Raw genomic sequence first — 24,801 nt, 5'->3', positions numbered from 1 at the left:
TTTTCTGCCGTTGCTGGTAGAGCCAGGCCCCCTCTGACTTTCCCTCTTTGCAGTGTCGGTTTGGGAATTTTCGGGTTCTTATCCCCCCCCAACAAACGCCATGATTAGACTGTCTACGTTTTAGAAAAAGGCTTTACTCAATTACAGAGCTACTCCTCTTGCAAGTGGTTTATCTCCTGCTCAACTATTGATGAACAGAGCATTAAGAACAAATTTTCCATGCATTAGACTTTGTGATCCAGATCTTCAGCCAGTCATCAAGAAAATGCAACATTAACAAAGCATTCAGGAGAAATATTACAATCAAAATGCGACACCACTGGCACCACTGAATCCAGCTGATCAAGTGAGGATTTGTTTTCCTGCTGGAGGATGGTCTTCTATTGCTAAGGTAAATCGGCAAGCAGCACCATGTTCAAATATCATTCACACGAGTAAGGTTCGATTGTTCGAAGAAATCTAAGAGCACTTTTAAAAATTCAATCTTCGAACAAGATATTTCCTGATCTTCAAATGAATGAAAGTCTATTTCATAATACATTGATATTTTCCAAGATACCAGAAGACTTACAGAAGACATTCAAAACTTCTGACACTCCTCTTACTGGATTGAGAAGATCACCCAGGATAAGAAGAAAACCGCACAGACTTCACTTGTGAATCATCACAAATGAACTGTTTGATTATTTTTTTTCCCTTTCACCTGTACGTTTATTATACATTTCATGTATTCTGTAACAACGTTGTACATTTTTTCCTTTTAGTCACATAGAAAAGAAATGTCTAAAAAAGGGGGGATGTAATGATATGTATAATGTCAGTTTTGTAAAGGGTTAATATCTGAATCTATGTGTAAATGAAACACTAGATGGCGTCACTAATTCACTGTATATAAGACAGCATCTCTAGGAATTCTGGGAGAAGCTGAAGAGAACATGAGGAGAGCAGAGTGAAAGTTGAATGTAGAAATATAGCATGAGGTCAAGTTATTGTGTAGTTTAATAGTTAGATAGAATATTGAATACTGTACTACAAATTCAGTATCATTAGTTTATTATCTGTAACTCAGTAGAGTGTGCGAACTTCATTTAGTTTAGTAGTGTAAAATAAATTTGTTTTGATTCAAACTTCTTATTTGTATATTCTTTGTCAACACTACACATCTGGCTAACTTGGAGGAAAAGGCAAGGAATATCAACACTACATATCTGCATATCTTGGAGGAAAAGGCAAGAAATATAATATCATGCATGCTGTGTAGCCTCTTGTGCCTGCCCGGGCCCCATGTCCTGTCCATGCTAATCCTCCCCGCATCATCTTCAGCGGACGAGGCCTGGTGTTTATCCTCTTCTTCCAGCACGTGGCCCCTCTACTGCGTGATGTTGTGAAGGATGCAGCAGGCCACCACAACGTGGGAGACCCTCCTAGCACAATACAGGACTGGCCCTCCAGAGTAGTCTAGGTCACGACTGCCGCAGAAAACCGCTGTTGCGCAGAAGCCAACCCCTCAACCGGAGGCGCCTTGAAGATGTCAGGTACCGTCGAGTGTGCCAGGATGAATACGTTGTGCACTGCCCGGATATTGGGTGCAGACGTGCCTAATGTGCAGCTCATGGTCACATACCAGCTGCATATTCATCGAGTGGAGCCTCCTTGGCCTATGGGTGGCCGGCACTCCATCCTCACCGGCTGCCTCCATTTCTGCTGTTGCTGGGTCCCCCTTGAGCAGCTCCTGCTCGTCGACCCTCAGTTGATCCTTCTGGGCTGTGGCAGCCAGGATGAAGACCACCATTCCTGGTTGGATTCCTATAGCCATTGTCTGCAGAGAGTGAAAGGCCGATATGTTAGCATGGTGTGTACCCCATGTGCCCAACCAGGTCCAATGAGCTGCATGGTGGCCTTAGCCGACACTGCACCCTCTATCTCCGCATGTCCCCCTCCCCACCTCCTCATCCCACACCCACACACGGCCAGTTCCCCGGGCATTCTGCCCTCCACATCACACCCCTGGCCCCATCACTGCCCGTCACTGCCCAGCACCACAGGGGCCATCTTTGCTGACAGGGGTATTGGTGACTGGTGCTACCCATGCCAGTGGTACACTCTGTGGCCCCTGTCAGTTTGCATCAAGAAAGAAATAAATGGACAAACTTGAGCAAGGAAACAACAAACAGCAGATGCATTTTCATGTATTCCTGTTGAAAAGCCTGAAGAAGAGGACATAGATCTCATTGGTGATGTAGAGTCCTTTAGCTCATTGACCACAACATTTCTGACCACAACATTTCTGTCAGCAAAAACACAGAGGCCAAAAGACATGAAAAACAGATGAAGAAAGTACTAAAATTCAGGAATACTGCATTAATTGGTGTTCCAAATAATCTAATTCTGAAATAGCACTTTGAGTAACAAAGATATCTCAATATCGTGGATGACTGGCTGGTTTATTATGAATTTTGAGTCATACCAAGATATCCTCAGACTCGGGATCCTTTGGGGAGTACACCAGAGACACGGAGGCATTGCAAAATGACATGCTTGAGCACAAAATTCAGTTTGGTGACAAGGGATCTGAAAATCATTAGAGTAAATGATTTATAGTTTCAGCTCCTATGCAGTTTATCGCCAGGAGCATATGGAATGATTGGTAATATCCCCATTTCCATCCAGATCATGGGGATGTCTCAACTGGATTTATTTCAAGCTCAAGGGGAAGACATTCCTCATAGTTATTGACTGTTACTCAGATGAATTGAGGTCAAATGTCTTCATGGTCAAACCTCTAGGGGCAGCACGGTAGCATAGTGGTTAGCACTATGGCTTCACAGCACCAGGTTCCCAGGTTCGATTTCTGCTTGAGTCACTGTCTGTGCGGAGTCTGCACGTTCTCCCCATGTCTGCGTGGGTTTCCTCCGGGGGGCTCTGGTTTCCTCCCACAGTCCAACGATGTGCAGGTTAGGCGGATGGGCCATGCTAAATTGCCCTTAGGTTAGATGGGGTGGCTGGGTTACGGGGATAGGGTGGAGTTGTAGGCTTAAATAGGGTGCTCTTTCCAAGAGCCGGTGCAGACTCGATGGGCCGAATGGCCTCCTTCTGCACTGTAAATTCTATGATTCTCTGAAGCAATCATTAAAATACTCTCATTTTAAAGTCATTGAAAATAACTTTTTGTCATGCATGGAATTTCAGATCTAAAGATTGCACATAATAGCCGGAATTCTCTGGCTGTTGGGATTCTGCTGGCAGCGTACCCCCTTCCATGGGTTTCTTGGCGATGTCCGATGGCTTCAATGGGAAATCGCATTGATAAGCGGCGGGAAGATAGAATCCCTCCATCAACGAATGGTGCACTGCTGAGAAACACATGGCTGGGGGATGGGCAAATCCAGCCCAAAGTCCCACAGTTTGCAAACTGATGTTTTAAGCAGTTCACAGAAGCCTATGGATTTGTCCACATGATGAATTCACCTGTGTACCCTCAAGCCAATAGAGAAGCCGAAAGGGGAGTAAGGACGGAAAAGGTTTGTTGACGGAAAATGACAATATCGAATTGGAACTGTTGAGTTACTGTCCCACAGCACTTCAGAATGATCTGACTCTGTTTGAACTTTGAATGGGAATCCAACTACAGACTCAGCTTCCTGCTCTTCCACACACACATATGTCATGTCTCAAAGCAATGATAATACAGAGAATACGAGAGAAGGAGGATGAGTATAGTCCACATCAAAGCAGGAACTATAATCAATGCCAATGATTTACAAGAACTCCAAGCTGTGGATCAATTTGGATTCAAGACCGGAATTTGGTCCGCCAAATTTTTGACAAGGAACTACATACACAATCTTATCTTGTAGAGACTAAAAGCGGAATAATAATCAGAAACAGATGTGCACTTTGATCTATAACAAGAAGGCCATCAAGCTAAGGGACTCACCATCCAGACGATCAGGAAGACAACCTAAACAAGCAGCCAGTAATTACTGATGACTCACATATTGCTTTACAGATTTTGAGAGAGAGCTTGGAGACTTTGAATCCTATATGTTCTGAGAGAGCCGAGAACAAGATCATGGACATTGGAAAACCACTTCAACACCAATCTCTGTGAACCAGGCATGGAAGAAGAGACTTTGGGGAGTGGCAAAGGACAATGTAAATGATATTTATTTGCATCAGAGACTTGGAGGGTGATGTAGTATAAAGGGTAAATGTTAAAAATGTAGTAGAACGGTCTATATAATCATTGATGTAAGATCATGTGGTAATAGAGCATGTTGAGAGATAGTTCTATATAAAGCTTCGTGTTAAGCCTTGTTCTGTACATAATTTGTAGAATGTTCACTAGAATTTACATAGAATTTACAGTGCAGAGGAGGCCATTCAACCATCGAGTCTGCACCGGCCCTTGAAGAGTACCCTACTTAAGACCACACCTCCACCCTAACCCCGTAACTCCACCTAACCATTTTGGACATTAAGGGCAGTTTAGAATGTCCAATCCACCTAACTTACAGATCTTTGAACTGTCAGAGGAAACCGGAGCACCTGGAGGAAACCCACGCAGACACGGGGAGAACATGTAGACTCCGCACAGACAGTGAACCAAGTCAGGAATCAGACTTGGGACCCTGGCACTATGAAGCAACAATGCTAACCACTGTGCTACCATGCCACCCCCTAGTGTAGTGTAATGTTCACCAACCACTTTGCCACCAGCAGTATCTATCAACCCTGACCAAGGGAAACCCCATATAAGGATCCACAACAATGCTAACAGATAACCCTTCCAAAGAGGTGACAAAGGGGGATGGGTTGAATGGCCTCATTTTTGTACTGTGCCATATGTTATTTCATGACCTTATTGAAAACTGCCCTTTAATCTTTAAAATTGTGTCAAGTTACTCAGTACTGAGTTTGGGAATCTCCACATTGGAATTTTTTCTCATATTCATTGTCAATAAGGTTGAGGCCATTCATTCCGCTGCCTCTGCTGCTTTCCACACTGCCCCTTGCTCACCAAGCTGAAACTTCCCAACATACACACATGGACGGCACGGTAGCACAGTGGTTAGCACTGTAGCTTCACAGCGCCAGGGTGCCAGGTTCGATTGCCAGTTGTGTTACTGTCTGTTCGGACTCTGCGCATTCTCCATGTGTCTGCGTGGGTTTCCTCCGGCTACTCCCACAAGTCCCGAAAGACTTGCTTGTTAGGTGAATTGTACATTCTGAATTTTCCCTCTGTGTACCCGAACAGGTGACTGAGTGTGGTGACTAGGGGCTTTTCATAGTAACTTCATTGCAGTGTTAATGCAAGCCTACTTGTGACAATAATAAAGGTTACTATTACTTCATACCTCTCCAAACTTGTCTTCCCTTAACTCTATTCTCTCCACGTTTATGATGACACAAATCTCTTTCCTGGACTCCTTACTAATTGACATTGTGAAATAGTTCTCTCTCATGACACACTGCCCTACCTCCTTTACATAGCATCCCTCTGTCCTCACAAAACTACAGCTTTTTCTCCAATTTGGTTTTCATATTAAAATCCTTGAATATGTTGTCATTTCCCAACATATACATCTCCTTTCTGCAGCTCCTTTTGGGAAGCAGTGAAATGGTTCCAATGAAAGTCACAAATGACATCCTTTGGAAGCGTGACCAGAGCGCATGATCATGCTTATCCTTTTCAACCCTACTCATCTGGCAGATACTGCACAGGAGGTCAGTTAACTTATCCTGGGAAACCTAACTGCCAACATCCCGTTCCCACCAACTTTTATTTTTATGTTCACAAATGCAAATGAATACAAAACCATGTAACCAAAAAAACTTAAAGTCATGTCATTGCTCATATGAAGTGACTTGAAGGTGGTGGGATATTTTATTACGTTTGCTGACATCATGATACCATCATGGCATAAGTGGGGGAGCTTGATTTAGCACGGTGTGCCAGGTGATAAAAGTGTGAGTGACTGGAAGATGCTCAGATGTGTCAGTCTTTATGCTTTTATTTACTTTTCTTATAGAGCTGATGCATTTATTGGGAAGTTAGCCAGGTCTATTGAGCTAAGATGAAAATATTTTTTTTTTGTGCAGTCAACTGGGGCTGAGCAAGAAAGGTCCAGGTAGGCTTCCTTTGCTGTGCTGCCTGATTTCACCTGCTGATTTCACCAGGTGCCAAATAAAGCTGAAGCACTGATCAGTGAGATTCAACAGAAGCCCCGCAGCTAAGATCTCCAAGGTCTCTGACTCACACTGTTGTATGGCATCAGCATTCATATGGATTTGGATTTTTTTATTGTCACGTGTACCGAGGTACAGTGAGAAGTATTTTTCTGCGAGCAGCTCAACAGATCATGAAGTACATGGGAAGAAAAGGGAATAAAAGAAAATACATAGTAGGGCAACATTCACTCCCATTGGCTTCCCATCTAGTGTGATAATTGGCCCTCATATCTGTCATACTCATAACATGCAAAAGACGTTGTTTTATCAATAATGTACCCATGAAAGGTAAAGTCGCCATAGCCCCAGATGACCATAGGCTACTTCCCCCTTTGAGGGGGAGAGCTGACTGGTGGTGATTTAACCTGAGGATCACCACACCTCAGGCAAGGGGCATGGTTGAGAAGATGGGCCTTGATGAATAACCTCAGCCGGTACGGGAATTGAACCCACGATGTTGGCGCTGCTCTGCATCACAGGGGCTAGATAGCTGGCTTGTGATGCAGAACAAGGCCAGCAGAGAGGGTTCATTTCCTGTATCGGCTGCGGTTATGCATGAAGACCTTCATTTGTGGTGTGGTGATCTTCGGGTTAAATCACCACCAGTCAGCTCTCCCCCTCAAAGTGGGAAGTAGCCTGTGGTCATCTGGGGCTATGGCAACTTTATTTTACCTACCTGTGAGAAAATGATAATGAAGATCAAAAGAAATAACACATTTTCCTGTTGGTGGCTGCCTCCTCCTTTAAGTTGACTACATGCATAATATAGGAAAATGAGATGTTATGCATTATGGTAGGAAGAATAAAAGAGCTGAATATTATTCAAATGCAGAAATCTGCAACACAGGGGAATTTTGGTGGACGTCTATAAATCACAAAAAGCTAGCATTCAAGGGCAGCAGGTAATTGAGAGGCAAGTGGAATGTTGGTCTTATGTCAAAGGTAGGAAAGTATAACAGTAGTGAAGTCCTGCTAAAACTATACAAGGCATTAATTAGGCCATACCCGGAATACTGTGAATAGTTTTGGTCCCCTTATCTAAGGAAAGATATACTGGAGGCAGTCTGGAGAAGATTCACTAGGTTGATCCTGGGTATGGAGGGATTTTCTTGCAAGAAGAGGTTAAGTAGGTTGGGTTTGTTTCCTCTTGTGAGCGATCCTAGGACCAGAGGGCATAATCTCAGAGTAATGGGTCACCCAATTAAAACAGAGTTGAGAAGGAATTTCTTTGTCAGAGGGGAGTGAATCTGTGGAATTCTTTACCACAGAGAGCAGTAGAGGCTGGGTTGTTGAACATATTCAAGGCTGAGATAAATCGATTCTTAATCAGTAAGGGAATCAAGCACTATGGGGATAAGGCGGAGTTGAGGATTATGTCAGATCAGCCATGATCTCATTGAATAGCGAAACAGATCGATGGGCTGAATGGTCTACTTCTGATCCTACGTCTTACGGATTCCTGCAGTCACACTGAGCTACTGTATAGTTTGTAGGTATTCTTGGTTATGTGGTTTGATATTGATTTGTATTTGAGAATGTAGTGCAAAAGTTTAAATCTTTCTTCAGCATTAAAAAAAACACATGCTGTGAATATACAGGAGGTAGAATTGAACAAAAAATATGTTTGCATATTTTACACTTCTCTGGTGCCAACTCAAGAGGAAACTAATACGATTAGACAGTGAAGGATTTGACATCCATAATAAAGGTGGCAAAAATACCACCTACAAACAATCAACATGAAAATCTATTCGTGAATGACAGATCAATCTATGTACTAATTTCAAGTGCATTAATCATTTGGGAATAATTATTTTCTCCTAAATTCCAAAGCCTTGTACTTGGTAAGTGTTTTTTAACAAACTGTTTTTATAACATTGCTGGCTGCAAATACAAATGATTCCCAGATATCATTCCTAGTTTTAAGTGTATGAAAAAAACGTGGTTGCATCAAATTCATGAGTAATAGCCATTTATTATTTGACAACTAGTCAGAATGATACACACAACGTGTCTCAATATTTGAGTAACAACAAATATCCATATAGGTCATTGCATTGGTTGGAATTTTAGTGTAGTAGACAGGATGGTACAAATCGCACAGTGGTACTGAATTAGATTGCAGGCATCACTGAAACGAATATTCAGGCACAATTTCCATAGCGTAAACCTACCTGATGCACCATCAAGTAAGAATGTGAAATTCAGGTTTAAGCAGAAAGATATGAGTTACTAGCTACAGAAAAATATGGTAGGAATTTCTTTGGTGTTGCTCCTGCTCTCCTTAGGAAACCAGTTCATGCACTCTAATTTGCTGCATATCCCTCAAAGTTATATGAAGTGAGAGAGACCTGGAGGAAAATCCTGGAGTAAATAGTTATTCCTTCAGCTACATCTGAAGTCTCGCTGAATACTAATAATAATCTTTATTATTGTCACACGTCAGCTTACATTAACACTGCAATGAAGTTATTGTGAAAATCCCCTCGTTGTCACACTCCGGCGCCTGTTCGTGTATGTGGTGATATGCATCACTGCAGATACACAAGGGAAGTGCACCTAGACTAGCTAGACACAAGAGGGAGCACCAGAGACATGACACACAGACACTCAACCTATAGGTCAGTAAGATAGGACACGACCAATGAGCATTCACGATACACACAGAGGTGACACTACCACAGGGGGGCATTACACCAACTCATATATAAAGGACACAGCACACATGATCTTCCTCTTTCCAGTGGAGACACTCAGTGAGTACAGACACAGGGTTGATTGAACATCACACCCACCACGTGGATTGTAGCAGACTAGTTCGTCAGTCTGAGTAGCTATCGAAGGATTAACAGTAGAGGCGAATCCAAGTAGGAGAATTGTTAATAGTTTAATAAACGTGTTGAAGTTATCTCCACGTCTGAACCTTCCTTTGTCAGAGTGAACATCAAGGAAGCAGCTTATGATATGCCAAGAGCATAACAAGACATGGTACCAGCGAGTGACTGTTTCAATCCATATAGTTGCAACTCAGCAAACAGTGACAACCAGCAACAACACCCAGGCAAGATGATCGAGATCCCGGAGCAGAGAACGACAATTTTGACCGGCGGCCTTCTTGAAAAAGGTACCGTGCATGCGCAGTTGAGAGAAATGCGCAAAGTAAAGGAGCAGCGATCTGCGCATGCGCAAACACTTCCTACCCACTACGTCACATGCTTTGTGACGTCAGAGGCGCCAGACCACACCCACTTAAAGGGGAAATGTCCAAAAACACCAAAAAAAAAATTTAAAGCTGTAAAACCTGATTCTTTCACCTGGAACGACAGCACAATGCCTGAAATTCAACTAGTAGCTGAAAGTAACCTCCGCAGAACACTGCAACTAGCAGTTAGCACCAAAGAGATGATACAGTCCTTGAATACTACGATTCCGACATTTATTTTTTCTTTGGACGTCACGAGCCCAATGCCAGCTCCGACACAAAAAGTGATGATATGGTCCTAGAAGACTACGACTCAGACGGAGGTTTCATCATTCGAGATGGCGACCCCAGTACCAAATCCGAACCGCAACGAGATGTGTTCTACAGTGAACAATCCAACACAGACGTGGATGTGTTCTTCGGATTTAAGGATCTTCAGCCCAACATATATTTTCATCCCGACTCGTGATTGCAGGATTATGCTGCGGCCTGACACCAAGAGACAGAGAGCAGTACAAGCCCACAGAGAGTGGCCTGCTGCCACACGGAGAGTGGTCCATGCACCGCAAAGGGTTCCCGACTCCACACAGAGAGTGGTCCACTCACCACAAAGGGTCCCATCCTCTACACAGAAAGCGGTGAAAGACTCCACAGTGAGACAACTAACTGCAAGTCTCCACACAGAACGTGACTCCAGTGTCACAAGCCTTCACAGCGAGCTCATGGACAGACTCCACGATAGAAGTAATGCAAGACTCCACACCGCAGTCCTTGCATGAACAAGAAGTGACTCGAGTGACACAAGCCTCCACAGCGAGCTCGTGGACAGCCTCCACGATAGAAGCAACGCAAGACTCCAAAGCGCAGTCTTTGCATGAACAAGACCATGAGGGTCTAGCAACCTCCTCTGAGCAACTAGCAGCAGACTTTTGACAGTCTGCTATGCTCAAGTGCACAGTAAGAAGACTATGACAGTCTACCACGCTCCAGTGAACAACAAAGCGACTATGACAGTCCACCCACATTGTTTGAGCCACCAGAAGAAGACTCTGACAGTCTACCCAGCCCAAGTGAATGACAAGAAGCTACTGAGGCTCTATCCACTGTATGTGAGACAAGTGACGACATCATCCCACTTCCCATACAAGATGTGCAATGTGACAGACCTCAGCTAGTGTGTACAGAGGCACTCGACAACCACAGTGAGATCACTGGTGACTCCGCTGACACCACGTTACTTCAAATCTCATTCACTCGAGCCTCTCCATAAGCAAATGCATCCCTGAATGTTTTGACTCCAGACGTGGAGCATCAAGAAATCTCAGCTGACTCCAGTGAACCTGCTGTGACTCCAGACGGGGAGCATCGACAAACCAAAACTGACTCAGGTGACACAGACCAGACTCCAGACGGGGAGCATCGACAAACCAACACTGACTCAGGTGAAACAGACCAGACTACAGATGGGGAGCAACCACAAGCCAAAGCTGATTCAAGTAATCCGGACTTGACTTCAGACGGGGAGTGCCGCAAACTCAGTGATGGCATGCTCAAGGTGACAGCAGATGCCACAAAGCACGCTGACACGAGTAACTGTGTGAAGGACTCGTATTATCCACAGACTGTGGTCCTTGAGTGCAGCAAACACAACAGGACCATCCAACACAACATCACAACCTATGAAAACCATATCAAAGACAACGACACAACGCGTACCAAAAACAACATCGTCGACAGCAAGCACGACAAAGATTACACCAATGGAACTACGTCTGGTACGACATGGTACAACTCTGCCCATGAGGGACGCTGTTACTGCTCAGATCAGTACAATGACATACCATGGAAGGATGATGCATCTTGCCACTTCACGTGTGCTGCACTACCAACAGGCAACCTGGCTTTCAGGACAGATGCCATCCAACATCGCTACCACAAGCATCGGAAGAAAAAAAAGACTCCAAATCAGACAATTAAATGATTTGACCACTTTTTGGTTCCTTATGCACAGGGACACTGATGGCGTTCACAAGGACATGCCACCATCAAAATCACCAACTCACCAACCCAACAAGAAAGACATTCGACCATGATAACTGATGGGTTTTGGACTCATACCAATGAGTTGGACTTATTGTTTAATGACTGTTATTATACCTTGTACACTACCACAGGGGGGCATTACACCAACCCATATATAAAGGACACAGCACACATGATCTTCCTCTTTCCAGTGGAGACACTCAGTGAGTACAGACACAGGATTGATTGACCATTACACCCACCACGTGGATTGTAGCAGACTGGTTCGTCAGTCTGAATAGCTATCGAAGGATTAACAGTAGTGGTGAATCCGAGTAGGAGAATTGTTAATAGTTTAAGAAACGTGTTAAGGTTATCGCCACGTCTGAACCTTCCTTTGTCAGAGTGAACATCAAGGAAGCAGCTTATGCTACGCCAAGAGAGTACACAAGACAGTGTACACGGAGGGAGAATTCAGAATGTCCAATTCACCTGACAAGCATATCTTTTTGGACTTGTGGGAGGAAACTGGAGTGCCCGGAGGAAACCCTCGGAGACAACATGTGGACACTGCACAGACAGTTACACAAGCCGGGAATCAAACTTGGGACCCTGGCGCTGTGAAGCAGCAATGCAAACCACTGTGCTACAATAAATAGTAAATTTCAACAAAATAAGTCACATCAAAATATTATTGTTGGGAAACCTATACATACATTCAGAAGTCTGGCCATGCACTGGCTGGGAAATGGCCGCACATGCACAATTTAGTTGTTTTGTGTTCTTTAGGTCAGACCTGCATGCATGCGCAGAAAGGGAAAGAAATTAGCACCAAGAATCATAGAATCCCTGCAGTGCAGGAGGCCATTTGGCCCATCATGTCTGCAATGACCCTCTAATAGTGCACTCTACCTAGGCCCAGTCCCCACCCTATCCCCATAACACAACCTGCACATCTTTGAACACTAAGGGGCAATTTAAAAATGGCCAATCCACCCAATATGCACATCTTTAGACTGCGATGAAGCCGCAGCACCCGGAGGAAGCCCATGCAAACCCATGCAAATTCCACACAAGTCACCCATGGCCGGAATTTAACTCAGGTCCCTGGTGCTGTGAGGGAGCAGTGCCAACCACTATGCCACCATGCCACTCGAAGTTGGATCAGATGACCTTTAAGGGAATGGCAACATGGTAAGTGTGGCCTAGGGAGCTATACACAGCAGGGGCACGGAGAAACACCCAAAACAGGGTGGGGGGGCATGAAGAGATCTCTAAAGGGTACCCCAGGCAAAGGATAGAGGCCAGAGGACAGATTGAGGGCCTTTAAGTGAAGTTAAAGAAAGGAGCAGACTAATAGGTTTCAAATTCAGGAAATAGCTCCAGGGAACAGTGGTGTTCTGCTTGGCATGGCTGAAGATTTGAAATTGTACTTGGAAGGTGAAGCTTGAGTGTGCTCAGAGATCCAGGGGAAAGAAATTGCGGATGGCGAGATTGAAATCCTGCGAGGTGCACCATTGTTGAAGCCTTCTGAATGGGAATGACTTTTGGGGAGAATTCCAAGGTGAGATTCGGAAAAGATGGAGATTGTGAGAGGACAACGTTTCCGTGAGATTGGTTGGTGCACAAGGTGACAAAGGTCGAATTAGGTTGTTGAGAAATCAATGGATTCTGTTTTGGTCACATAAATCATCTCTTGCGTGGTGTGAAGTATCTGACCACAGATCACCTATTAATTCACATGGAATTCATACTTATCTTGAATGTTAGGCCTGAATTTTGCACTTGTCACACATGCATATGTGGCAGGCCCAGAAGTGGCCGTGGTGTCCTCTTCCACCTGCAAACAATGGAATAACCCGATATCCTGCTGGTTGGCCCATTAAGGGACTACTGCACAAGACACGGCCAGACACTGGTGCAGTGCTATGACTGGGGGCAGGAGTGTGGCAGGCACTGGGTCCAATGGTGAGCCAGAAAAGGTTGGAGGGGGCAAAAATGAACCCAGGTAGCTCCCTGAAGGCTATTTAGAGTTGTGGAGGAGAAATTTCACAATTTTGCAGATGTGATGGCCTAAGAATTCAATGGGAATAGCAGGTAGGAGGGCAGAGCCACTGGGCACTTTGCCCCATGATTCCCTGATGACTGTTTGCACACTCTGGTGGAGGCAGTGGTTGCCTGGCATGAAGTACTCATGCTGCGGGATGGCAAGAGAAGGGCACCCACCAGACAAAGAAGGCCTGCATGAAGATGGCTGTCCAGGTGAGTGGTCATGATGTGGTGCACCAAACTTGGTTCCAGTGCATCTCTCAGCAGCTTCCCTTTGGGTGTCAAGGGGGCTACTGTACTCAGCAAAGGTGAGTACCAACCTGGCATGGAATTGAGTATAGATATCTTGGAGGTTGAGCATATGCTTTGGCATTCAGAGGTGAGACAAGCATAGTGCCATATCCCTGAGCATGCCAAGGGTGGGAGATTTGGCTGTTCATCTTGGATGTATAGAAATGTGAGGAATTCCACTCTGTGGGCACTTGAACTTGGCCGTTATTGGGAGGCTTGCGAGGCTGAAACGGTGTAGCAGGCAAAGTCTGGACTAATGAATGCACTCTTTCACGTTCAAGAGAAAAGACACCATAAATGGTTCAGCGTGCACAAACATGTGGTCGGTTGCCAAACTTCCTTATCCTGTCCACGTTTGAGATGGACGGCCTAGCCTTGGAAAGTGAGTGAGGAGCAAGGTCCTCAGGTGTCGGAGAGGCACAGGTGTTGGAGGACGGTAAGTGTTCAGGGGTCAGATGAGAGATTGGGGGAGTGTGCAAGAAGGGATGGGTTGTGGCACCTTCAGTGAGAAGGGCATATCCAGAGTCCCGTAGCTTGGCCCCTCACAGTGCCTCAGTGAGGCTCGTGCCTGTTTAGGCAAGTGACGATTATGCTGACACAGACACATAGTGAGGATGCTCTCAATGACATTATCTGTGCTTCACGGCGGATGCCGCTCATGCATCCCGGACCACTCCACCACAGTGCCCCCAGCCCGAATAATGTCCCCCCTATCTGTGGATCGGCCCTCCCCCGACTGTGGCGGCACTAGACTGAGTCCGCAGCCGCAGCACTGAGTTCCCGACGGTGAGACCATGAGAGACACATGGCGCCGGGAACTCGACCGGTTGGGGGCGGAGCACTTGGGGGTGGGCCTCAGGCAATGGCCTGAGGCTGTGGACAAGTGGCATGGCGTACTCTGCGATTTCGGCGTCGGTGACTGGAGAATACAGCCAAAGATCTTTCAACAACTCACTGCTGAAGGAGAGGCAGTGGCGTAGTGGTATTGTCGCTGGACTTAGTAAGCCAGAGACTGGGAGCTCGGGACCTAGGTTTAAACCCCCCCAGTTTAGAGAGTGGAATTTGCATTCAGTAAGAAATCTGGAATTAAAAGTCTAATGATTGCCATAAAAACCCATCTGGCTCACTGATGTCCTTTAGAGAAGGAAATCTGCTGCCCTTACCTGGTCTGGCCCACATGTGGCTCCAGACCCACATCAATGCCCTCAGGGATGGACAATAAATGCTGGCCCAGCCACCGACGCCCACAAAACATGAAAGAATAAAAAAAACCCTATCTGTGTGGGAGGGGAGTGAGCTCCAGAACCATCCACGCTGCTGGATCACCTGTAACGTGTTGTCAAATTTAAATGCCCACAGGAGTGAGTACGATTGAAGTCGGGCCATCAATTTGCAGGAGGCCATTTTTATATTGGTTGCCAAAAGAAATTTTTGCTGTTGCCTGCCTCGTTTCAGCTTACTACATACCTACAGTCACTATTTCACCCTCACCCATCCACCTACCGCTGCACAGATGAGTACTCAGATGCAGGTAGGTGCCCACTGAAAAAATGTCAATGAGGCTGACCCCGGGAAATGGTCTGAGGCCAACAAGAGCCACATGGCAATTTGAAGTTCATCTGCCGCACTGGCAAGGAAAATTATGGCTTACTGCTGTTCAGTAGCACAGCGCGAATAATTACTCTGATAAAAATACGTTAAAGCTTTAACATGACTGCCCTATGCAAATGGTAATCCATTTTCAAATGCTGTTACTTCCATCAATAATGTTTTAAAATGTAACTGTCTGGATGCACTAGTTCATTCACTCAATCACTGATACAAGCACAATGAAACTTAGGAGAAATGTACTTTGGGGCATAAATCAGCCTTTCAGAGAAAAAATAAAGACTAAGATCTTGAAACACAACTAAAATCTCTTTCTGTCTGTATTTATGATTCAAATTTGAATTTAATGATAATGGTAACATACTATATTCCTAATACCACCATTTTATTACAATTATCTTTTATCGCTTTAAAGGAACAATTTGTAAAATAAATTCACTCATTCTACTCCAAGCTTTCAGAAGACATGAAATAGTTAGAAAAAGGAATGCATAGAAGTACTTAGGAAATCAAAAGAATGAAATATTTGATAAAAACCAAAATTATTTTATTTGTCAAAACTGCCTAAAACATAATGGGACCAAGAGCAGCATATGACCTCACACATCTGTTCCATCATTTGCTAAAATGATGACACTCTGCTTCAGCTCCACTTTCACCCTCTGTCTCCATTTCACAAGTGATGCACAAATAGCACATATAATACATTAAAGAGCAAGAAAAAGAGACATGCATTTCTATATAGTGCTTTTCGTGACAATCAGACATCACAAAACACTTTAGAGCCAATGAAGTACTTTTAAAAGTGTAGTCACTGCTGTAATGTCGGAAATGTGGCAGCCAATTTGCACACAGTAAACTCTCACAAACGGCAATGTTATATTGACCGTATTATATATTTTTGTGATGTTGATTGAGAGATAAATATTGACCAGCACAAAAGAGACAGCAGCATTGCTCTTCCTTGAAACAGTGCCCTGGGACCTTTAACATCCACTTAGTTTAATATCTCATCTGTAAAACAGTCCCCCCAAAGCACAACACTGCTGCTGTACTGCACTAGATTGATTTGTGTGGTCAATGTCTGAGGTGGGCCTTGAACCTGGGGCCTTCAGGCTCAGAGCAAGAGTACAACAAACTGAACCAAGGCAAAGGAAGAAATTAAATGCAAGGAACTTCACTCAACTACTAATATCCTCTATTAATCACCATGACTCATACTGCACATTCATAGCTTCACCTCACACTCACACACTGATCTGCTGTAAGTCACCTACCCATATCCCACAGCTTGCACACAACGATGACAGGCAAATCACCCAAGCACATTGCCCCACACTCACTGGCACATTTCTCTCCCTCTTACAGGACTAGTTGATGCATGACCAAAGCTAGCAGGAGCAAACCACCAGGGAACAGGCAAGTCTGCGTGTCCTCACTGGATGGAGGAGCTGGTGTTCACCAGTATGGAATGGCCCTGAAATGTTGGGAATTTGAAGTGAAAGCTTCCTGTCTCTGTCAGGGAGCATGGAGAATTCTGGCTGCAACTTGACACAGGACTTTGTGCACAGCTTGGAGATGTTGCTCTTCAGTGTAGAAGTGGCCAGCTCCTTGAGAACACTTCCAAATGAGCTTGAGTAACTAATTAACTGTCATTAACAACCTTCATTCTGCCTTTGCCATAATAATATGTGTGGCTGGGGAAGGTGGGGGAAAGCTGAGATGCCTGGCAGGTTATACTGCCCAGGATCCTTTGAGAGAGATGCCCTGCACCCATTAGGGTCCCCCTCTCTTAGATAACACCTCCCATTTTTGACTCCCCACCCCCACCTCCAGTCCCCAGGCCTCTAAAACCTGATTCCCCACCATATCCGCTCTCACTGCAGTCACACAAATCTCCCCAATCAAAATGTGCAGACTTACATGAAGTCTGTTATCCATCTCCAGTTTTCTTCAGACTCCATGTAAATCCAACTGTGGCCACCACTGTATCCTGGCACTGCTGTGACTGCAGAGCTGCTGGCCAATCAAATCGGCTGACAGTCCTCGAGAGCGGAGCCTCCAAACTTTGAGGAGCAGAAGACACACTTTTAAATTAAGACTGCCCGCATTATTGCTGCCGAGCAGCCAGATTTAAAACTGGTGGTAACTCTTCAACCGGGGGAGGGTTGGGGGTGGAGGACTGTGAACAAGAAATGCACTCTGCGCCCCATAAAATTCAAGCCTTGCAGACACGACCATGATGCAGCATTTAATGGTTGATGTCTGAACTTCTTTCGCAGCATAAGCAAAAGCCACTTTACATCTCATCCTTTCAGTATTAGCTTAGACTGAACCGATACAGTCTTGACTTCTTTTCATCATATCTGTGGAGTTCAGTGTTCAAAGGACTTGCAGGCTCTGGCAGCAGTCCAGCAATATGTCGTTCAACAGATCACTGAGATTGCTCAAGCAGCTCCCCCAGGGAGGGACAGCTAGTGGATTTATGAAGCATAAACCTGCTGGCCGCTTTCAAGGTGACAGCACCTGTCCTTCTGCCAACAGCCTTGCTCTTGCTTGTCAACCAGCCAGCCCAGGTTGCTGATGCTCGCCAAGGCTGTGGAGTCCAAAGTTCTGTTTTCTAGTTTTATCTTTAGTTTTTTTCATGGGGAAGTGAGCATCACTGGCAAGGCAGCATTTGTTGTGCATCCCTAATTGCTCATGAGAATACGATGGTGAGAAACTTTCTTGGAGCCCTGCATCCACCTGAGCTTGTTAAAGCTGCTTGAAGTTGTTCTGCAACACCATCTGGAATCGCCCCCATTCAAACTCAGCCATTCTGCAGCCACTATGCCAGCACTGTGCAGGAGGACGAGAGCAGGCAAGGGAAAATGAAAGGTGAACATTAAGTGAGTGCACGAGGGAGAATAGTTTTGTGTGATTTGTTCGATAAAATAATTCTTGAGACAATGTGATGGGCTGTGGCAGAAGAAAGGTATTGTGAATGATTTAGGATTTCTGACCTGGATGATTAATCTTAATAGCCTGCTTCTGACTAAGCCACCAAAGGAAGGTGGCTCCTAGACAGAACAGGCACAGCTCTCACTGCAGGGAGATTACTCTTTCAGCTTTTAAATAGTTAAACAACTTTCAGTTACATTCTGGTGGGGGATCCTCCATGTCAGTCACTCAAAACTATACTTTCGGCATGTGCGCCCCCATGTGTTTCCGGAGCAGGATGGGCCCGGGGGCAGCCAGCCAGGTCGGAAGACAAGAAGGCGTTCATGAGGCGTTTGATTGGTAGACGTGCAAAGTAGCGACCGGATGGAGTGGAGGGCGTCTGGGAGGACCTCCTACCAGTGGGGGACTGGGAGATTTCCGGACCATAGGGCCAGTAGGACGGTCTTCCAGACCGTGCCGTTTTCCCTCTCGACCTGTCCGTTACCCCGGGGGTTATAACTGGTCGTCCTGCTTGAGGCAATGCCCCTGCTGAGCAGGAATTGACGCAGTTCGTCACTCATAAAGGAGGACCCCCTTTCGCTGTGTATGTAAGCGGGGAATCAGAACAGGGAGAAAATGCTGTGGAGGGCTTTTATGATAGTGGGTGTGGTCATGTCGGGGCAGGGGATGGCGGACGGGAAGCGGGAGTACTCGTCAATCATGTTGAGGAAGTATGTGTTGCGGTTGGTAGAGGGGAGGGGACCTTTGAAATCCATGCTGAGGTGTTCAAAGGGACGGGAAGCCTTTATCAGATACGCTTTTTCGGGGCGGCTTGTACTCCGCGCAGATGTGGCAGTTCCTCGTGACTGTCCTGACCTCCTCGATGGAGTAGGGCAGGTTGCGGATCTTTACAAAATGAAAGAAGCGGGTGACCCCCGGGTGGCAGAGGTCCACGTGGAGGGCTCGGAGGCGGTCCATTTGTGCATTGACACAGGTGCCGCGGGACAGGGCATCGGGAGGCTCGTTCAGCTTCCCAGAACGATACAAGATGTCGTAGTTGTAGGTGGATAACTCGATCCTCCACCACAAGATCTTGTCGTTTTTTTTATCTTGCCCCTCTGTGCATTGTCAAACATGAAAGCCACCGACCATTGGTCTGTGAGGAGGGTGAACTTTTTGCCGGCCAGATAATGCCTCCAGTGTCGCACAGCTTCTACTATGGCCTGTGCTTCCTTCTCAACCGAGGAGTGGAGGATTTCGGAAGCATGGAGGGTACGGGAGAAGAAGGCCACGGGTCTGCCTGCTTGGTTGAGGGTGGCTGCCAGAGCTACGTCAGACACGTCGCTCTCGACCTGGAAGGGGAGGGACTCATCGATAGCGCGCATCGTGGCCTTTGCGATATCCGCTTTGATGCGGCTGAAGGCCTGGCGGACCTCCATCGACGGGGGAACGTGGCTGTTTGGATGCGGGGACGGGCTTTGTCGGCGTAGTTGGGGACCCACTGGGCGTAATACGCGAAGAAGCCGAGGCAGCGCTGCAGGGCCTTGGAGCAGTGGGGGAGAGGGAGCTCTATCAGGGGGCGCATGCGTTCCGGGTCGGGGCCTATCACTCCATTTCGCACCAAATAGCCGAGGATGGCTAGACGGTCGGTGCTATAAGTCAAATTCAGGAGTTTTGCGGTTTGGAGGAATTTGCGGAGATTGGTGTCATGGTCCTGCTGATCGTGGCCGCAGGTGGTGACATTATCGAGATACGGGAAAGTTGCCCGTAAACCATATCGGTCGACCATTCGGTCCATCTCTCTTCGGAAGACCGAGACCCCGTTTGTGACAGCGAAAGGAACCCTTAAAAAGTGGTAGAGCCACACGTCCGCTTCGAACGCAGTGTACTTGCGATCGCTTGCGCGGATGGGGAGCTGGTGGTATGCGGACTTGAGGTCCACCGTGGAGAAGACCTTGTACTGTGCGATCCTGTTGACCAGGTCGGATATACGGGGGAGAGGGTACACGTCCAGCTGCGTAAACCTGTTGATGGTCTGACTGTAGTCTATGACCATCCTATTCTTCTCCCCGGTCTTAACGACCAGAACTTGTGCTCGCCAGGGGCTGTTACTAGCCTCGATGACCCCTTCCTTAATAAGCTGTTGGACCTCGGACCTGATGAAGACCCGGTCCTGGGCACTGTACCGTCTGCTCCTGGTGGCGACAGGTTTGCAATCCGGGGTGAGGTTTTCAAACAAGGACGGGGGATCGACCTTGAGGGTCGCGAAGCTGCAGACAGTGAGGGGAGGCATAGGGCCGCCAAATTTAAATATTAGGCTCTGGAGGTTACACTGAAAGCCTAACTCCAGGAGTGCGGCCGCGCAGAGGTGGGGGAGGACGTAGAGTCTGTAGTTTTTAAACTCCCTCCCCTGCACCGTGAGGTCCGCTAAACAAAACCCTGTGATCTCCACTGAATGGGAGCCAGAGGCCAGGGCGATTATTTGCTTGACCGGATAGACAGGGAGAGCGCAGCATCTTACCGTGGTAGGGTGCACGAAACTCTCCGTGCTCCCGGAGTCCAGTAGGCAAGTTGTTTTGCGCCCATTGAGCAGGACCTTCGTTGTTGCCTTGGAGAGGGTGCGGGGTCGAGACTGGTCCAGAGTGACTGAAACGAGTCGTGGCAGATAGTCAGAGTCGTCATCGGGCGGTGCGTAGTCACCCGCGGGGTCCTCGGAGCCGATCCAAGGTGGCGGCGCCCATCGGTTGCACATGGTGGGGGGTGGACAAAATGGCAGCGCCCGTCCCCCGCACGTGGCGTCGGAAGCACAAAATGGCAGCGCCCAGAGGCCGCACGTGGCATTGGGGGATGGGGGCAGCAAGGTTCGCGGGCCGCACGGGGCCCTAGGAGAGAGAGGAGGGGGTGTACCGCGGTCGCTGCCCGGGACCGCAGCGATCGCCTTGGCCTGGCAGACGGACAAAAAGTGGCCTTTCTTCCCGCAGCCCTTGCAAGTTGCCGATCGGGCTGGGCAACGTTGTCGGGGGTGTTTCGCCTGGCCGCAAATAGAGCAACGGGGCCCTGTGGGTTTTTCGGGGCGTCCTGCGGCACAGGTCTGGGGGGAGTCCAAGTCTGTGGGGGAGAGAGAGGCTGAATTCCATGCTGCCTAGGGGGCCACCGCGCGGTCGGGGGCGTATGAGCGGGCGTTTCTGTTCGCGACATCTAGGAAGGTAGCGACGGTCTACGCCTCCGTGAGGCTCAAGGTTTCCCTTTCTAACAGTCTCTGGCAGATCTGTGGGGACTGCATGCCCGCAACAAAAGCGTCTCGGATGAGGAGTTCAGTGTGCTCACTAGCCGACACTTGTGGGCAGCCGCATATCCTCCCCAGCACGAGGAGGGCACGGTAAAAATCGTCCAACGACTCACCAGGGATCTGCTGCCTTGTGGACAGTAAGTACCGAGGGTAAACTTGATTTACCGGCCAGATGAAGTGTCCTTTGAGCAGTTCCATGGCCGCGTTGTAGTCGGTCGTGTCTTCGATGAACGTGTAGATGGCGGTGCTGACGCACAAGTGGAGGATGTGCAGTTTCTGCTCCCTCGTCAGTACGTTTTCCGCCGTACTGAGGTAGCTGTCGAAACAAGCCAGCCAGTGCTTGAATGTGGCTGCTGCATTAGCTGCATGGGGGCTGAGGCGTAGACACTCCGGCTGGATGAGGAGCTCCATCCTTTAAAATCTTGTAGATTAAATTGATGCACGATCAATAACCACAGAAACGAAGGAGTAGTCCGAATTGAAGGGTTTAATCTACAAGATGTTTCCCCAGCAGCTTGAGTACAGAAAGAACGATGGCTGCTGGGAAACACAGGTTCTTATACTCCACCTCGTGGGCGGAGCTATCTTCATCTTGACCAATGAGAAAGCAACACTTGGGCCAATGAGCAGCGAGCCTTCTCCACCAATAGCAGCTCACACTCCCAGGTACCGTAGTACCTCTAGTCATACTACCACAAGGTGGTAAATACTGAATAGCCTTCAATTACTGGAGGATATAGATGGGCTGGTCAGATGGGATGACCAGTGACAAATGGAATTCAGTCTGGATAAGTGTAAGGTGAAGAACTTGGGTGGGACAAACAAGGCAAGGGATTACATGATAAATGGCAGGACCCTGGGAAACACCGAGGATAGGAGGGACCTTGGTGTGCATGTAAACCTGTCACTTAAGAGAGCAGAGCAGGTAGATACAGTGAAGGCATGTGGCATACTTGCCTTTATTAGATGAGCATAGAGTTTAAGAGCATGGAGGTTATGCTGGAACTGTACAAAACTTTGCTCGACCACAGCTAAGAGTATTGTGTACATTTCTGGAATCCACATTATAGGAGGGGTGTGATTGCACTTGAAAGTGTCCAGAGGAGATTTACCAGGATGTTGCCTTGGCTGGAAAGATTTAGTTATGAAGAGAGATTGGATAGACTTGGATTGTTTTACTTGGAGCGGAGGAGACTGAGGTGGTGACATGATTGAGATGTACAAATTTATGAGGGGCATAGATGAAGTAGACAGTAAAAAGCCTTTCCCCTTGGTGGAGGGATCAAATATCAGGGGGCGTTGATTTGAGGTAAGGGGTAGGCGGTTTAGAGGAGATGAGAGGGGAACCTTTTTTGCCCAGAGGTTGGTGGGAGTATGGAACTCACTGACTGACAGGGTGGTGGAGGGTGAGATCCTCATACCATTTAAGAAGTATTTAGATGTGTAATTGCGATCTCAAGGCATACAAGTCTATGGGCCAAGTGCTGGGAAATGGGATTAGAATAGTAATGTGGTTGTTTTTGACCGGCACAGACTCGATGGCCGAAGGGCTTTTTCTGGATGGAAATCTGAAAGTATCTCTAACTAAAACATTTCTAATAGAGTATTAAACACATACTCACAAAAGTCTTAAGGGACTTGTTTGATGAAAGAGACAGGAAACAGAATTTTGATCCTCACTCGGCCCTTCTGGTAGAGCTGCAGAAAAGCATATCATGTTGTTCCAAATCTGTCCCTTAGCAATGTTGTGCAGGAGACAGCAGACTGCACCAAATTATGACATACACTCCACCTAGTACTGCAGGACTCCTTCAATATGATTCAGGCAGCAGATGCATTGCTCAGGCATCCCAATGATCTGTTTGATGACATGCTGTATGGTAACGTACCTCATTATAAGCGTGGTTAGGTTGCGCACCAGAGCTAAGAACCGCGTGTTTATCAGTTTACCCTTATCATCAAACAGCCAGGCTCTGGTTTGGTATTATGGTTCAAATACTGATAGGATAGTCGAATAAAAGGCATCATGACTGCTGGACATTGACTTCATGATGTGCTGGAAAACATACCAATTTCCCATTCAGGAAGTGGAACCTTTTGTACATGGTACATTTCCGAAATGCTCCATCTAAGGCATGTGCGAAGCCAATGGCACCTTTAACCAAGAACACACCTGCTATCTTCGTTCTATCCTAATGAAATCATGTGCACACTCTTCCTGCTTCTCTTTGGCCACCCACAGTAATGTGGCATATTTGTGATGTCACAGATACATGGGCCATCCTTTGAATTAAGGTAAAACTAGATAATTAATTGAAACAGAGAAAATACAAGGTAATGGTTGAGAACAGAAGCAGTTGTGATTAATTACGGATTTTTTAGCAATTGGATGACATTGATGTAATGGGCTGAATGATTTGTTCTAAACCTCGGTAGTTTCATGATTTCTAATTCCAACTTGTACTCCATGCTGTTTCTTCATTTTAACACACTCATCAGTTGAATTTGTCTCCTGCGGTGCCATGAGAAGCAAGATGGAATTCCTGATCTTGTAATAGATTTTGCAGATCTGGGAAACCTGCCTAGAGTATGGAAAGGGTAACCAATTCTTATTGCTGTATCCCCTAAGAGTTCATCATGAGACCTCTCAACTCCCCAAACACCCTTAATTTCAAATTCAACATTTTATTAACTAAAATGTACAAACTAAATGAATGATTTTCGTAGGATTTGTGACCTGGGTTTCACATTCAGGTATCTTGGAGGACAACATGGAGGGTTAGCAACATTAATATAGACAGTTGGATGGGATTCTCCGATCCCACGCTGGGTTGGAAAATCGACGGGGTGGGGGGGGGGGGGGGGGGGAGGGCGCGCGTATCCCACCATGCCACTCTGATGTCGGGCAGTCGATTCCGTGCTCGACAGGCCGAGTGCCCGCCGAGTCCTGCCACCGCCATTTAAGGTATGGTCCTACCCGGCAGGACCTCGGCGTTCTGGCTGTGGGGGCCGTCCTGGTGATGGGGGGGGGGGGGGGGGGGGGGGGGGGGTGGGCGACTCCAGGGGGGGCCTCCACGGTGGCCAGGCCCACGATCGGGGGCAACCGATCGGCGGGCGGGCTCATCCTGGGGGGGGGCCTATGTTCCTCCGCGCCGGGCCCCTGTACGGTTCCGCCATGTTTCCTGCGGGC

The 24,801-nt window shown here is 46.9% G+C and overlaps 1 protein-coding gene across 3 annotated transcripts in view; it reads right to left on the bottom strand.

Moving 5' to 3' along the window:
• Window positions 1–24,801, bottom strand: part of LOC119969049 (stromal cell-derived factor 2-like) — a 141,275-nt gene that overhangs the window by 111,981 nt on the left and 4,493 nt on the right. The gene's annotated exons all lie outside the window — the stretch shown is intronic.

This window comes from Scyliorhinus canicula, chromosome 7 (assembly GCF_902713615.1).
Source record: "Scyliorhinus canicula chromosome 7, sScyCan1.1, whole genome shotgun sequence".
Taxonomy (NCBI): Eukaryota; Metazoa; Chordata; class Chondrichthyes; order Carcharhiniformes; family Scyliorhinidae; genus Scyliorhinus; species Scyliorhinus canicula.
The sequence above is the reverse complement of the archived record's forward strand: the minus strand, read 5'-3'. Positions and strand labels throughout refer to the sequence as shown.